The sequence below is a fragment of the Anopheles arabiensis genome, chromosome 2, assembly GCF_016920715.1.
Source record: "Anopheles arabiensis isolate DONGOLA chromosome 2, AaraD3, whole genome shotgun sequence".
NCBI classification, from domain to species: Eukaryota; Metazoa; Arthropoda; class Insecta; order Diptera; family Culicidae; genus Anopheles; species Anopheles arabiensis.
Genome location: NC_053517.1, coordinates 105,494,996 through 105,512,222, shown reverse-complemented (window position 1 = coordinate 105,512,222; position 17,227 = coordinate 105,494,996). Strand labels below are relative to the sequence as shown.

At 46.8% G+C, this 17,227-nt stretch overlaps 1 protein-coding gene across 10 annotated transcripts in view; it reads right to left on the bottom strand.

Annotated features, from left to right (window-relative positions):
* The window catches only part of LOC120896827 (protein vein-like), a 108,723-nt gene that overhangs the window by 41,939 nt on the left and 49,557 nt on the right, over positions 1–17,227 (bottom strand). For 3 of the 10 annotated variants that reach the window (XR_005738466.1, XM_040301282.1, XM_040301285.1), the window contains exon 2: positions 2,441–2,682. The exons of 1 other annotated variant lie outside the window; for it this stretch is intronic. The gene's annotated coding sequence lies outside the window, so the exon portion shown is untranslated. Of the gene's footprint in view, positions 1–2,440; positions 2,683–2,875; positions 2,984–3,505; positions 3,621–8,465; positions 9,071–9,159; positions 9,662–17,227 lie in introns of those variants that run through there. 6 more of the 10 variants (XM_040301283.1, XM_040301284.1, XM_040301287.1 and 3 more) reach the window with 6 other exon arrangements.

Sequence of the window (17,227 nt, the reverse complement as noted above, 5' to 3'; positions counted from 1 at the left end):
GGCGATACTTTAGGGCAGGAACGGTTTTCGCACACACCAGTGAAGCAACCAGTGGTCAAATTTGAGTCATGACGAATCCGCAAACCGAACGATTCGTTCGGAAGGCGTGGAAAGCGTGCGAGTGTTGGGGCTAACTATTTATTTGTGCATTCTTAGCCCACCCACCGCTCTGTGCGCTGTGTATGTTAGTAGCAAAAGGTGGGCTGAAAAACGGACCGCTTAATGATAAACACTGACGCAGAAACATGTGGTAGGTGTTATACGAGCGGACAGGAATCGGAACTGGAATGTTTGGCTTTGGTCATGTCCTGAAATACCAAAACGCATCAACTGAGGGGAGAGTATGATGCAACCGATTCAGGGTCGGTAATTTTAGAAACCCAAAAGATGACTCGATGGCTATTGCTGGTCTTAGATGCGAAAGTGATGTTCCAAGTGTAAAAAACAACAACTTGAAGCCTTAAATATGAGTAAAAATGACACATTCCTAATATTTCAATGAAAATTGTGACATCTATTCGCTTTCTCTGCAAACGGCCAATGCAGTCGTGCAATTAAAATGGCCCCCAGTGTGGGTGGGCTCCCTGCAAGCACGTCCGAAGTATCTTATCTTGTCTGCGCAGCTTAATTTCAATTTAGAACATTTTGACGCGCCGAATGTTTGGCGGGGGCGATGGCAGATCATCATGGACGCGACGCCTCAACCTCAACCTTTGTGCACGGCCATGCCCAACGCAACCGAAAACCCAACCGAACCGAAACGATCGCCGTCGGTCTGTGCGCGTTCGAATAGAACCCGGCGCGTAATTCTTTTTCACGTTCCTTCTTTGCTCTCTCCATCCTTTCTACTTCCCTTTCTACTTCTGCTGCTGCTACTGCTGCAATGTACGGTTTTAAAACATGCTGTCTAGTGACGCATGATGAATGGTGATGATAATCATAATAACGAGTGTGAAAAACATGAAACAGCAACATACACACACACAAGGGGTATCCTTTTGGCCGGTGCCGTCGTGCTCTCCCGTGTGTGTCTGCTTAATTTTACACCCCTTGCTACCCACTTTCCCTTGCTCTCGTGTCATTCCGCACCGTACTCCCGGCGTTTCCAAAAGTGTCCATCGGAAATTAACCCCTCTCGTTGTCTGTCTCTGGCTCATCCCCTCGCCTAACTTCTCTTCCGTTGTGAGAAGTCGCTTCTTTTTCGTCGCTTGCGATCGTCACGCAACGCATCGCCCGTGCCGACACGACACGGCCGGAAAAAAGGGAAATCTTCCGCTGGTCTCGATCGCCGGCTTGTCGCCGGCTAGGCTTTTCTTCGCCCGACCAAGTTGTTGAACCAAAAATGCAGCCCATTGGGGGTTTTGTGAGGCAATGGTGTGACGGGCGTTCTTGAGCTCTCGGCTAGATTTTACTACCGCGTTACCATCCTTTCCTGCTTCTACTGCTTCTTCCTACGCGTCACGCAGCTGTAACGTGAATGTTAATCCGATGGGTGTGTGTGTGTGTGTGTGTGTGTGTGTGTGTGTGTGTGTGTGTGTGTGTTGGTGTGCAATGAATGCACTGCACTGTGTGTAATGCGTTGCAGCTGCACAAGTGCAATGAAATCATCGCCGTACGCCGCCTCTGTCGCGTTGCGTTGTCTGGTCCTCTCTCATCAGCAAGCAGTAACGGTGCAACAAAATTCAAGACGAAAAGAGCAAACAGAAGAAAAGAGGGAGGAAGACGAGCAGCAGTGTATATGTGTGGGTGTGCGTTTAGCCAAAACGGGTTTCGATATCAATTGCTTAAAAATAACTCAAAGTCGAAGAACAAATGGCAAACGGATTTTAGCCACCCGCAAACCCATCCCAGGTGGTGCTGATGGTGGTTCGATCTAAATTGCAATCCACCAGACTACCGCTAATGCAAGTGGTCTGTTGTGTCTGTCTCTGTGAATGTGTTTGAGCGAAGCGTAGGTGATTTTCACCCCTATGTTTCTCTCGCCTGGGTGCTGATGCGTGATGATGATGATGATGATCGTCGATCAATCAGCCCGACAGGGTCCGATCTTCAAGGAGACGGATCGTCTGCGCAATGAGGGGTTGCTATTGTTGTTGTCTGTCTGTCTGTTTGCCTTTATGCTGCTGAACTTTATTTTTGCCCGCACACCGCAACAGAGGAAACTCGGCCACTCGGCCGCGGTGGCAGCGAACAGTAACGCATGAAAAAAGTTCTATTTTCACCACCGATCGAGAGAATAGTTTTTAATGCACTTTTACTCACGCGCTCCTTTGCCTTTCCTACCATGGCGGGAGCTGTGGCAGGGGAAGCGAGAAAGAATGGACGCAAAGGACGCAAGTAACAGAGAGAAATTGATTTCTTGCTTGATTATGTTTAACCTATTACAAGAATCTTTTACAATGCAAATGTTATGCTAGCCGTGGTTTGGGTGATAACTTACGTTTGCTTTATTTTCACGGTGTTGTTTCCACCGGTAGCTCCACTTGGATCGCTTCTAAAGGGTTGTTGGATGGGGTTGGAGGATCGTCAGTTGGCTCGAGATTCACACTGGCGCACTTGATACAATTCACAACTTCTCGTCGGAACTCGTCGGTTGATCAATTCTAAAGCACAATCACAATTCTTTTCGCTTTCTCAAACAAAACGTCACTTGACAAACTGTTATTCTATTAGAATTATCAACTGTAAGGAAAATATGGAGAACAAATTAGGATTTTTCATAACAGAGAGTCTCTCAGTCACTGGCAATCAATTCTTGGGATGTCAATTGCTTATAAAATTATACTAAATAATGTTTTCTCGATTAAACACTAAACAGATACTCCACAACAGTACATCACTTGTCCTTGTACTACGGTCTTGTTAAAAAACTCACTGTCACTCTATCGCTCTCTTTCTCTCGCTATCAACAGCACTAATCCCCACCAAACATCGTTTGACACTTGAGTCTAATGCACTGGCGTTTCTTTCCATCATTTCATTTGCTCGTGCCCACTGCCTTCTCGTCCTTTCTTCCTATCTCTATGTATGCGCGCGTGTGTGTGTGAGTGTGTGTATTTTAATGCTTTTCTTTTCAATGCGATGAAATCGCTAATCACGCACGCACCAACACTTTCTGCTTTACGCGCGCGGCGTGTTCTCGTTCACTTGCGCGAGGTAGTAGTGACAGCTTCGTGGCTGCGCGTTGATTTGACGTTTATTTTTATTTCCACCAACGAGGACGAGCAAACGAGCGACGCGAACATCCCACACAGAGACACACAGACAAACACACAACATACATACACACAAACATTAAATCACATTAATGCAGCAGTATTGCGGTAGACTAAACGACGAGCTGGGAAAACCTTCACCAATGCAACCTTTAAAGGATCACGATTTAGGGACGCATCACAAGGAGAAGGAAATGGACAGTCAAATCAGCGACAGGTAGTGCTGAAGAGGTGAAATGTTAAGAAGATAACTTTCATACAACCGATTGACTTAGAGTAAGCAAAAAAACCTGATGATCGCTCTCGAAGCTTCTTCCTGTTCCTGCACACCCCTGTTTTTGAGTGATTTATTGCAATTTGTGGTGCAAAAACCAAACAAACGAACAGCTCCAACAGTTCGAAAAAAAACACTTGTTCCGTACCGCACAGTGCACGACTCTTGCACACTCTCCGCGAACGATCGTCCGAAAGATAAATCATTGCCCCAAAAGCGCAGCACCTTGCCACGAACTCGTCGGCGAGGGAGAGCACCCGAATCTTCGGCTGAGAGATGACGAAGAGACAGTAGATGTTGCTTTTTTTTACATGTTTTTTTTTTTTGCTGCCCGATTTGTTCGCGTATTGGCTTCCCTTGCTTTGGCGTACGCAGCGGGCACCGGGCAACGAGGGCACGGCACGCAACATGAAGGCTTAAACGCGCGCGCGCGCACGCGTTTCAGATTCGCGAGCTCCTCAGCGTAACCCCCGGCGGCGGGTTGGTTTGCCTTTGGAGTTGGACGGTTTGTTTTTTGGACGGATGGTACGTTTTTTTCGAATTTTAGATCTCTCACTCTTTCTCTGACCCTATGGTTGGACAAACGGGGATGCTGGGTGATCATCGCAACCGCACGGTAGTCGGCGATGAAAATTTGAAGGCCAGCAACCGGCCAGCAACCAAACGAAGAGTTACCTGTCTCGTCAGTATACAGCTCGATTCGACTACGTCCACTCACTACAGGTGAATGGATGAGGATGGCAGGTAACTCACACGGGCATTTCTCGTTATGTAAAATAGAAGCAAGCAGTGCTTTGCAGGAGATATCTTCGCTGTTTAGTTTCTTTACATCCATCAGCTCAAACATACATGTTTCAAGTAACTTCTTATTGAAGGAAAGTTATCGATTGATGAAATATCGTTGAATGTTGTCTGTTTTCATCCCATGTTTCCATCATTTTGGCCGATTCTTTGCTTTCCTATGTTTAATTTCCAACCTTGCAACGACACGTTAGAGCCTTGATCGTTCGCACGGTGTGATTCAACGCAGCACCTCAGGCACATTGTAAACGTACGCCGTTCCTCCGGGTGGTTCTTGTCGAACGCTTGCATGCCGAACCCAGGTAGCAGTAGGGTGATGAATAATTAATGCGCTTAAGGCCAGTGGAGGAAGTTGGCTAGGCAATCTACCACCGCGTGTAAGTTATGATCCCCCTCGGCCGCTTGTTTATTTCCCTTAATTTCCACGAAGTGTATATAACTTTCAAGGCTGATTGATTGGTATATTACACGGACGTAAGCCGTCCGATGTGTCCAGTCGGAGTGAGTGGCCGCATAAAACAAGTCAATTTAAATTGCTTCACAATAATGCGCGTGCTTTCCGCGCTGCGAATGTCCATTGGGTTCGCTCTGGTCCAAATTATCATTAATTATAACCTGACAAACAAGGCACACCCGAACGCTTCGCGTCCGTTCGGACAAATTGAAATGACAAACTGCGACTTTTAACTATTGGTGGGGGGGGGGGGGGGAGGAAAGGGACAAGGAACATTTTCTCAGTTGTGATTCCTCCAACTGCCCGATGAAAAAACCGCAACACTAAAAGCAAAAAAGAAATAAACGAATTACCCAAAATATCAATCTCAGACACACATTTTCCTCACTCCGTTAGCTCGTTCTTCGTGTCGATCGTCTTCCCCCCCTCCCCTCGGGAGTGTCTTTTTCACGCTGCCATCGCTGTGATGGAAATGTGTTGCAGGCCGCTGAACCGCTCCGGGAAAAATGCTTTACGGGGCGCATCGGCCAGAGATGATTTTTCTCCCGCTTTTCGCCGTGCACCCGCGATCTATATTTACATTTCTCAGACATCACGGAGTTCAGCATCTTTCGCCTTATGCTAGTGCGTCCTGCCACCACCAGCACCACTAGCACCACCCTTTCCTTATGATCCTCCCTCCCAGGGGATGCGTCTCAGGGCATATCGCCGCCAATGAGACACACAGACACAGCCCGAACGTGTGCTGTCTTGCCCCTTCAACGCGCGACCGCCGATGTGTGTGGAGTTTTGGGGTGGCGTTTCGGTCGCGCATAATCCTCATGGATGTATGTGTGTATGCGCACTACAGTTGGAGCACTAGTTCCTGCTCCCCCCCAGCGTGGCAGCGCATCATCGGGCACACACACACACAGCGGCGCGCACGCACGCACGAATGCGCGAACCGTGTGGCGCTGCCCGTAAGGCGTGAAATTATTAGAAGCCGGCGAGCGAACGTGTGCGCGCTCTAACACACATCAACCCTCAGTCTAATTCTTCGCGTGTGTGTGTGTGTGTGTGCATTCACCCCCTTTTCCTCCTTTTTCGCACACACTCACACACAAGTACACACACTGGTTGTAGTTCCTTCCGCGAATCTTCACACGTTGATCTCGCGAAATCGTCTTTCCCAGCAGCAGCAGCAGCAGGATGGCTTTGGCTGCTTGCACTGCGGCAGAGTAGGGCGAAAAGGAAGTAAATAAATCAATTTGCCAGACGAAAGCAAACACGGATAATTGTAACCGAAAATAGACTCCTCGGGTGTGCGAGTTTTTTGGCGTGTGTGTGTGTGTGGTGGCGCGTAGAGGTGATTCGCGCTTTGCGCGGCTTTTATGCGGCGCGCACTGCCCCCGGAACACGAACCCGCGCGCGCGAAATGCTTTATTGAATAATTATCGCCGGTGGGCTCGGCCCCCTTATACACCCTCTCCCTCACACCATCAACTCCCAACAAGCATACGTCATGTTACCGTCCAAATTTGATGGCCAATAACGACTGGATGGAGGTGAAAGAAGAAGAGGACGCAACTCAACCGATCGATAGTGATCGATCCGTGTGGAGCCGCCGGTGGTGTAAAATAAAAGGAAACGAACCCAAATTGGTTTGGCTAGGAGGAGGAGGGAGAAAGAGAGAGAGGGGAGAGCGAAATAGGAGAGCAGAAAAATAGAACTGCCCGGAACTGCCCAGATCAGCCGGATTGATATCGATATATTGGCAAATGGGCAATGTGAGCAGAGTATGAATTACCGAGCAGTAGTTACCGGGCGCGTTGTTTGCATGCTCGTTCAATGATATCTCCACCCAATAATTAATTGAAACACATGAGCATAGAGTCAAGCAAAAAACTGATAATAAAATATTGTGCTCAATTGAATGCTCGTGCTTTTTTGAAGAGGAAATGAACGATAATAAACAAGTAATAAGTATCTGGCAATAATGTTTAAAGAGCACAATTTTCAGTGCCGAATTTACGTTCCCTTATTGCCATTAATATCCCAAACAAATTTGTACTTGCTTAAACTTAAAACAAGTTTTAAATATTATATATTTACATGAAATACAAAAGGCAATCGAAAAATGTATATACTAATCTGTGCACTCTACGTCATACGAACAAACAGTTCATGCAACAAACGGTTCAACAGCACACACACACACACACACATTTTTTGATCAAGATCGTTTCACACCGCACAATAAGCATATCTGTTTTAGAACGCTCGCTGCTGCGTTGACCTTACAGTACAGCGGTTAACGTACGATGCAACGACACGGTAGGTTTGTGGTAAAATCTCTACCAGAGCCGGAGGAGATACATTTGTAATATTCACTCTCTCAAACACGGCTTTTAAGGAAATAATAAAAACATTGTTATGTGACCATTTAACAAGCACAACTTTGTCCAACAAATGCTCGCTCTGCTAATTTATGATCTCTATCAAAGACGGTTAGCGAACTATTAAGATAATTCTGCAATATAGAACATTAGTTGAATTTGATTGTATTTTGTAATATTTTGGAATCGCGGAAATTAAAATTAAAAATGATTTTTATTTCAGTTGTTTGCTAACAATGCAGCATTCGATCAACGTAAGGCCAACCGAAGATAGAGCGATCAGTTACTTCATCCATGCTAGAGATTAGCCGTCCAACATATAAAAGAGAAATCGTGTACCATTACACCATAGAACCAATTTTTATCAACATAGAAAAGCGTGAAGCAAGGTCAAAGCTCGTCTAGCGGATGTGTTTCCCCAGTGTTTCTTCACATCTCCCTACTGAGAATTTATGGAAAACCTCTTACAACGCACGATCTTGTGTGTTCAAACTCTTACAGATCGTGAATTTTGCGGCCAGCGGGTTTTTCATTGGCTTTATGCAGCACGCAACCGTCGCCCGAAACATGAGGAAAATGAACGGTGTTTCTGTCGGAGGCACATGATGCAGTGAGAGGTAGCCGTACCAACGAGAACCTCAAAGAATTGGTGTAAGCATACGTAGCACCGGCGTGCGTTAGGTTACGGTTTAGATAGATGAACTTGAAAATTATATAATTACCCTTACGCTCTCGCGAGGCAGATCGATCCACACACACACACACACGCACACACAGTTCCGGAACGGCTACCGGAAAGAAAAGAACCGAACAGCCATGAACGGAGCTTGTACGGGAAATAAACGGGAAAGTAATCCACAGGGATCGGAGAATCGTCCACTGATTAAGGAGCGTACAAGCAAGAATTAAGTACCACGCACGCACACACACACAATACACCCTCACCTGCAACGCACACCTGTACGTGCGGAAAAGATGCGCACAAGACGGACGGGCAGTGAAGTAAGTGAATAATTAAATAAATAATCACAAGGCATCAAAGGCGCGCACCACCCGCCGCCGTTCCATGCCCGTGGGTATGTGTGTGTGTGTGCTGACGCGGTTCCTTTATTTTTTTATGCATGTCTGTTCCTTTCCCTCATTCGTTTCCGATGATCGGTGCGAGTTGTTCCGCTCCCGGGAAGCGCCAACCCGGAAACGATCACTTTTACTGGAGGCATCGAAACTTCGGAAACCCACGGTCCGTCCCACGGTGTGTCGATGCAAGAGTTTAATATGGTTGGGGAAGAAAGGGGCAAAAGGGATATAAAAAAGGGTGAGATATTAAAATTATGTTTAACACTTACTTCACACACATATACACACACAGACACAGACAGCATGTAATAACTAGAGCAAACGTACGATCGAGTGAGAAAGGAAGCGCGTTATTGTTTGATAGGAAGTACATTAGCTCCAAACTAATGCTCTGTCCATCGGGTTATTATCGGGTTCGGTTGGACCTAGACACTCTTCACACACATACACACACACATACATGCACACATACACACAACGCACTGCTGGACAGATAAATGGTAAATTCGGCAAACCATTTCCCCTAAACGCAACGTACTGCTACTGTGTGGCCTCGATCTCGATCTGTCATAAACCGCCTTTCGTTTTCATTGCTTCATTCCACGTTTTGCAACGGCCACACAGACACACATGCACACACACATGCACACTAACGCGCGCGCGGCCCCCCGTTTCGTATGATCACTCAATTTACACTCGTATTTTATTTTTCTGTAAATAGATTACTTCTTTTCATTTTCTGTTTTGACACGTTTTACGTTTTTTTTTTTTCGGGGGCAACCTAATGAAACAGCCAGAAGGGGTGAAACGTGTGCCAGCTTCTGGTCGTTATAGTGAAGCGTGTGCTGCACGCACGATTTTGAAGCCGATTTTTCACATGCTCCACTTGGTTCACACACTCAGACACAAAGAAGAAAAAAATAACCCAATCAAAACCACACAATATGCGAAACTTTAATTTACCGTAGAAACATATATGTGTAGGTACTGTTTTTTTGTGTATTTTGTGTTTGCTTCTTTTCACTTCTAACTCACTTCTCTAAAACTGTCACTTGTGCTGTCCGGCAGGTACAACACACGCTGCCCGGCGGTGGAACTCGAACGTTTCGCTGCTCCTTGCCGTTTTCCGTTTGCTTCTACTTGTCACGAACGAGACGAACGAGGGAGGGCTACCACATGGGGGGTAACGAGAGGACACGGTGTTTGCGGTACCACTTGCGGTGTGTGCTTGCATCCGCGTGTTCCACGGGACCTGCGAGCAGCTCGACGCACAAAATGAAACTGAATCGGAAAAACTCGAATTCGCAGAAAACTGTGCTGCTGCTGCTGCTGTTGGGCCGAGTTTTTGGGCACCCGCGACGCCTCCCTCCCCACAAGGGCTAAGCGCGCGCGCGAGCAGCGCACTCACTCGGAAGCGCTCTCCATCCGAGCAAAACCCCCGTCGTGGAAGGGTGAGCTGAGCGACCGCTCATCGCTCATATAGCGGGTGAGGAAAATTCGAGAGAGCGTTTAAGAGAAGGAGAGTTACTAATTGAGAGTAAAACAACAACAAAAAAACACACACACACACTCTCTTAGACGACTGTGAAGAGGAAGAGAAGGAAAGGAACTTTTCTTTTTTTCGCTTCAGAGTCCCATTTTTCTTCTGCGGGAGAATAGTTTTCCGCTGAGTTCCGTGGTGGGTCAATCTTTGCTCTCTTCGCTGGCGATGATGATCCACGCGCTCACACTTGCTCACCGAGCGCTTACCGATGGTATGATCTGTCCCGGGGCCTCGGTGGAGACGGTGAAGCACGCGCCGCATTCCACATGTTCCGCTTCGGCTGGTGTACCGCGGTGGTGGCGGTGGGTGAGGAAAATCTTAAGAATTCGCTTCGTTTTTGCTTCTTCTACTAAAACAAACTTAACATTTGCTCTAGAGCAAGCAAATAAGCGGCGTGCTGCCTCGATTTGTGCGCTGCGGATAGTTTACTAATAGAAGAAAAACAATCATTTTAAAACCAAGCCTAATTAGGCTAATTAGGCGTTTATAAGTTTGAACGCAACAAATGTATTTGTCTCATTTTGTATGAATTATGTATGAATGTAAACCACACTTTGGTAGCTATCGATCCGAGGACGTATAATTCATCGAACTTAGTAACCATGAGGACGTTTTAAATGCTTTCCCACATCAATCAAACATTGAGATATTTTTATGTACTTTGCTTATTATTAAGAATTATTTCAGAGCGGAGAGTATTGCTCCCGAGTAACAATTAACCCCTAAATCCGTCAGAAACCATCACCATTTGGTCGCCATCTATCCTTAGCAGTTTCCCAGCACACTTCTAATCGTGGTCGATCGGTTAGATGCACTTTGTCTGTGTATGTGCGTGCTTGGGCGGTTTTTTCTTCTATTTGGCCTTTTATCTATCTCTTCGCACCAGTCTTTCATTTCTTATTCCACGCCGGGTCATCCATCAGCGGCTTCCGAAAAGCGGCCAATTCGAGCGCGGACATACAAACTGCCGGGCAGCAAACAAAACGCGACCGAAACGAACACAAGGTGAAGCGTGCCCGGCCAGCTGGAACGGAGAGCTGGAGCACGCGCTCCTGTGCGCCACAGACGAGACTGGCGGGGTCCCCCTCCCCCCCTTTGCCAGTGACTCGCCAGTTTTGATGTGAGGAAAGCAAAGTAAAGCGCTTCACGCGCGCGCGCTCGCTCGCGCCTATGTGTATGTTTGTGTGTCCTGTAGTCCATGACACCGGGCGTCCAAACCACCAAACTACTAATGCCCCACCTGGCCCTGTGCCTTCCCTTCCCCCGTTCTCCTTTCTGTACTCTGTTTCTACACTTCAGAAGAAAATAGAGCTAGAAGTTTTGCGCGACGGCGCATACGCATGCAGCCCCGTGCCCGCTCATCGAGGCGGAAACAGACTACAGCGTGGACGACGACCACACAATTTGAACGGAACGAAACGATCTGGTGGCAAACGGAGCAGAGGAGCGCGAACAGAGGAGCAGAGTTGAGGATATCGGAAACATCGAAAATGCGCTGAAAGGAGGAATGAAATGAACGGCTACTCTTGGTGTTGAAGTGGCAAATCGGAACAAATTGATAACACGTTAGAAGACTGCAGCAGCTTGTCCAATCCACAGGGAAAGTGAGAGAGAAGGATAGGAGAGGCGAGCTGATGATTGGGTTCAAGAGTGTGATAATCCAGAGCGGAACTTATCGTCGTTAAGCATCAAGTGGTTCAAGTGGCCTTCAAGAACAGATTTGAGGTTTCTGGACAGCGCTGTTGTTGGATAGCGCTCGAAGCTAAGCATAACTGATGGGGTGTTGATTCTAATTGTTTCTTTGCTCTTTACTTTAATATTGGTCTAATAGGTTTGGCTTTTCATATATCGTAGCTGTAAGAGATTACTTTCTAGAAACAGCTGTACCTATTTCCAGAGGCATTAAGTTGTATCTTATAACCGAAAAAAGTGATCTTGCGACCATCACCGTATGATCCAACTGTATGTTTCAAACAAATCTAATGAACTCAATGCTCTCCATTTTTTCTATTTATTTACATATCAGACTGTACTGTGAGCCTGACCTGCTGAAGAAGTCTATCGGTTGAATCCCTGCACAATAGTAGCAAGATCATATGCTTCTACCCGACGAAAATAATAGATCATACTCATTAAGCGAGAAGATTGAGGAATACATCGCAGCTGACGAATTCCAAAAACTTTGGTAATCATAAAACATGAAGGTCCTGGCATACTTATGTAGAGTAAAAGAGATACCATTTATCATTTGAATTGTACCAGTAAGAATGCCATGGAATACGCAGGAATAAGATTAGCAAAATTCGACTCCTATCCGTCTCCAAAAGTTTCGTAACCGACTCTGGAAACTAAGCCTGACCAGCATTATCCGAAGCTGTCCGGAATCGTCCGGAGTTGGAGTCCTTCGGAGTTGGAGTCGTCCAGAGTTGGAGTTGTCCGGAGTACGAGTCTTCCGGAGTAGGAGTCTTTCGGAGTCGTAGTCGTCCGGAGTCGAAGTCATCCGAAGTCAGAGTCTCCGCAAGTAAATTCGATTTCGGACGGAGACTCCGACTCCTGACGAATCCGACTCGGGGTGGTACTAGTGTTTCCGATTTGGCCGAGGCCAGAATCTGACAAACCAAATAATCGTAGACGAATCAAAGTCGTAGGCATGCACTAGAGAGCACATCACTAATACAAACACCTAAACGTATTATCTTCAGTATTATTAAGAGACTTATAATTACACCTGATCATACATAGGTTGGGCCAGTGTCAAGGAAGTTCACACAATTTGGTGCATCTACTCCGTCCCCACTCTAATTGAATTTAATATTTCGTTTTCTATCCACCATCAGCTCTGTTCAAAGATACCTTTCGCTGTATGCATGCACACATATTGCTACGATTCACTGACTTAAATGGTTATGACCTTGTTTAGCCCCCGTTTTTTTTAAACACATTGCTGCATCATAAATCCTCCAAATTTGCGTCTCATCCACTTCAATCTGCACTTCATGATGCTCGTCCAGGCAAAACCTGCCTTCCCAGAACGAATGGCCATTTGTGCAAGCGCGGGAGGTGCTTTTCTTTTTCCCAGGATTGAAGACGGCCGCCGTTAAGTTTGTGAAAAACAATCTTCTTTTAAGTCATGCTGCTTTAAGATTTTTGCTGCAGACCATTTTCCATTAGCGCATTTTAATGCGCCCCCGGGTCGGTAGGAAGACGCAGCCGAATTAGTTAATCTAGTTAAGCTGGCCTGCTCACTAAAGCGTGGACCGTAGCGGGCACCACTTACGAATTCACGGTTGCACTCGTCGTTGCACTCCATCCATCCGTCGTGTCCATATCTCCAGCTCCATTCTTCGGTTCGTGACGCCGGCACAGAATCCCACGGACGGTGCACGGCGCATGCACCTGATTTGGAGCGCGCTTGCAATAAATTTCTCGCTGAATTATAAGCGTCATAAGTTTGTCCTCGAGTGGTGTGCGAGATAGCGAGAAAGAGACCAGGGCGGAGAGAAGGGGGAGGGGGGGGGTTAGAGGATCCGATGCAGCTCTGTGTAGTGGGGCGGGGGCGATCTCCGAGCGGGCCAGTCTGGCGGTCGCACCGATGCGCACATGCAATGCGTGCAGACGCTGTTCTTTTTTAATATTCTTATTCTTTGCAACCCACCACCATCCTCTCCTGCTCTATTGGCCACCGTTTTGCTTTGCGCTAACCGTGTGCCGCCAGCAAGGCATTGAATGAGCAATATATAAGCGGCAGTCGGCAGTGTTTTCGGACCTGCGCGACTCCACCGTTTGCAAATCTTAACGATTTCATTATTTTTGTGTGTGCCTCTCGTTTGCGTTTCGTAACATCGGCGATGCGCGCTGAGCTGAGCTGCGTGTGTTCTTCTTTCCCATCATCATCATCGGCTGCCACCCACACTTGTGGTCGGGTGGTTTTGTAATTTGAGAATTTTTCATTCAGAAAACGTCCAAACCGGACCGATCAAGACGGCCCTGATCGGCCGGTGACTCAGCCGGCGATACTGCGATGCACAACTAGCCTGTCGTCGTAGTTTGGCAGCTTTGGGAGGAGTTATTAGTGGGGGTAGAGAGAGAGAAAGGACAGGACATTATTAAGGCACTAAAATGGTAACCAAGGCAGTGGCGAGTTTTTAAGTGATTGTTTGGGAGTATGCTTAGGGTTCGGTTGGAACAGAACGAAGCGTGAGGAAGAGTTTGGTGTCATTAGTTGTTAGTCTTATTTGCTGTTCGCCCGATGGGACCGTTGTTATGGGATTTTGTTCTCCATTTTTGTGTAACAATTATCACATTTTTTATAAATATTTATTTTTAATTGTTAATATTCATATTCCATTATGTGTGTGTTTTTCAAAAAAGATAATTTACTAACATTTTATTGGTTGAAACCTCTTTTCGCTTTTGTTTTCATAATTTCCTTTCTTCCATCTGTCTGCGTATGCAATTCTCATCGCCCTTCTTGTTGTGTTGTGCTCTTCTTCATTGCCCATCCCCATTCTTACCCCGTGTGTCCCCTCCACCGTGCGGCTGTTTTGAAATTCTGAACTTGCAGCCAAAGACAGCTTAATGACAAATTTATTTTGACGAAATATTTACGATCTCACCATTTCTTTCGGTGACGCTTCGCTTGCAACAGATTTTTCCTACCTGTTCGTGTGCGTGCCCGTACACAAACGACATGTGTGTGTGTGTGTTTATGTGTATTTGTATTTCTCTTTTGCTCTCTCTCTCTTGCACCCTTCTCCCATCACTGTTTTGTTTGCTGTCTCGCCGTGCCTTAATCGCTTCATTTTCCGATCCGCTCTCGGGTTTAAGTTGTTGCCCATTTTTCCGCCCCGTAATGATGGCCATGGTACTGGCTGTGCTCCCGTTCTTAATGTTCGTTTACCTTTGGGGATGTTGAGTTTTGCGAATCATCCACCGCATGACTTACCCATCCGTGCAAACCGCACCCGGGGGAACGGGCACGACGAGCAGCAGCAGCTGAAAAGAAAGGCGCACAAACCGTTCATATGTTTACATTTTGCTCGGCCGAACTTTACTGACTCACTGTCATGTCTAGTGCGGTTTTAAGAAGGCAAAAGTAGATCGCGCACGTCACCCGTGGTAGGTCAAACGGTATGGTGGTGAATTGGTGTAGAGAACAACAGTGCATGGGTCATCTTCTCTGTCCCGCAAGGGAAAGACAGGTAAATGCTGCCTCTCTCGAAGGGGGCCGCAGACTATTTCTAGTTCAACCGTGCAAAGATCTCATTACGCAGCGCATCCTGCCAGCAATTTCTGGCCGCTAGAGTTTACTGCTTCTTTTAAGATCTCGGACAACATACACATAATCTCGGACAGCATTGTTTGTGCGAAAGTTAGTAGGTTCGGGTGAAAGATGACTCCGTTCCTAATAGCTTTGTGTTGAGTTTGTAAGCAGCTTGTGGTTTGCATAATGCATGGTTAAAATTTGAGCAACTGAAATGAGTGTTAAACTCAAATATAATTGTCTATTAATATGATCAACATTTGTGAAGAAAATGCATCAAATAATTCCCAATGTCTCTTTTTTCTTCTTTCGATAGCTTCCCAATATGCTTCCTACATCCACCTACCCCCCACTGCTTTGCAAACCGACAACAATAAGGTTGCAAAATTTTATTGCTATTCTAAGCAATATGCGTATAAACACGCAGACAACAGGAGGTGGTGAAACAGCAGCATAAAGAGGCGCTAATGTTTGCCCCGAAAGGCGCCACCGGCACACGCTTGATAATGGACAGGGCTGGCAATTGCAAACACTATTGCTTTCGTTTCCCGATATTCCCTTCTAGTTCCCCTCCCCCCTCCGTTAGCATGGCGCATAAACCGCAAACGAGATCGTTTTGATGTTGGCTTGATGGGAGAGATGGTAGACGTTTTCTTAGCTTCCCCCACACAATCCAACGCCTCTTCTTCTCACCGGTCGGTCGGTTTGTTTTGATTTCCTCGCCGCGATTTTTTCGCTCTATCCTTCCTTTTTTTGCACACACGCACACACATCCGCTAACCGACCTGCGATGAGTGCGTGCGGAATTTTCCCGCACTCCCCAGCCCGCCGGGAGACGCCAGAGATTCCGGTTTGGCACCGTTGGCGCCAGTGCGCGAGCCGTGGAATGACCCGAGCGAACCGGGCGGCATTTGTTTACACTTTCCGCAGCGTGCGCGATCGACACTCTACGCCAGCGGGCGTAAAACGGTGCGTTCTCGTGCCCGTTGCAAAGATCGGCTCCTAGACCTGAGGGGTGTATAATTTTGCAGCGAGAAGCGGGAGTAAAAGGCTGTGCATGTGTGTGTGTTTTTGCATCCCTTTCGGATGGGCCTCACACGCCCTGCGGAACCGATCGACACTTGGCCCGGATGGCGTGCCAAAACGCTGCGCCGATTGGGGGAAAAGAGCAAAATAAGGGGCAACATTTGCGAAAATAATGGCTGAACAAGATGCTGGCGTTGAAGCAAAAAAAAAACGCAAAAAGGGGTAGAAAGGTAAATAAATACCTATTTGCCTACTTATCCTTGCGCTGCGTCCACCCGACTTCTTGCCGAGCTTTATTTATTACGTGCGTGGAGAGATTTCGCAAGAGGTTGTGCCGAAACTTACTGGATTATGGGGGCTTGATTTCGGCTGAAATCGTTACTATTTCCAATCCAACCGTTCGGCTGTAGTGCGTTGAGCCTGTTGGCACACTGCTCGTGTGTTGTTTAAAGGTGTGATGGTGATCGAGGGGTAACCCTGTGATGTACGAATTTATTGACCGAAATTCGAAGTTCGTGGAAAACGTTCCCAATCTGCTGCCGAAGGAAAATAATTATTCGATTTTGAGGAAATGTAGGGAGAGAAACATTGTATTTACACGGTTGTAACGCTTCTATCGCACTGATTTTAAATGCCAACGACATGACGTCCATGTTCGTTTCCCTCATGGAGGCGCTAGGTGTTTGACGGGTTGTCTTGAAGAAGAGGGCACTTTGGAGGGAATTTTGTTCCGGCTCTATTCAATGAGGAAGGAAACCGTCCACTATTTGGAAGAAAGCGATTATATCTGCTTCAAACCAACCAGTCTGTAAAGGACAGTTAACATTAACGCCTCTTCCCATCGTTACACCTTTTGCTGGTGGGCCGAAATCTAAACAGCTTCCATCTATTCCGGCTCCCATGAGCAATTGCAATTCAATGTTCTGCCACCAAAAGCGCCCTTCTTCGGCAGTGTGTCTCGGTCAATGATGATTCATCGACTATTAATCACGGCTAATTACGTGGGCACCGGGTGGGTTTAGCGCCGCCGGGGTGACTAAGCCCGCAGACGTTCCAAAAATATAGGCTCAGTACAGCCGAGTACCGAGCAGGTCCAGTGCGACGTACGTGAGCGAATGGAATGCGTGATTCATGAGCTATTTGCATGTGTTTGATGCAACCTTTGGCGCACTAACAGAGATTACTCTTTGTACGTTTAT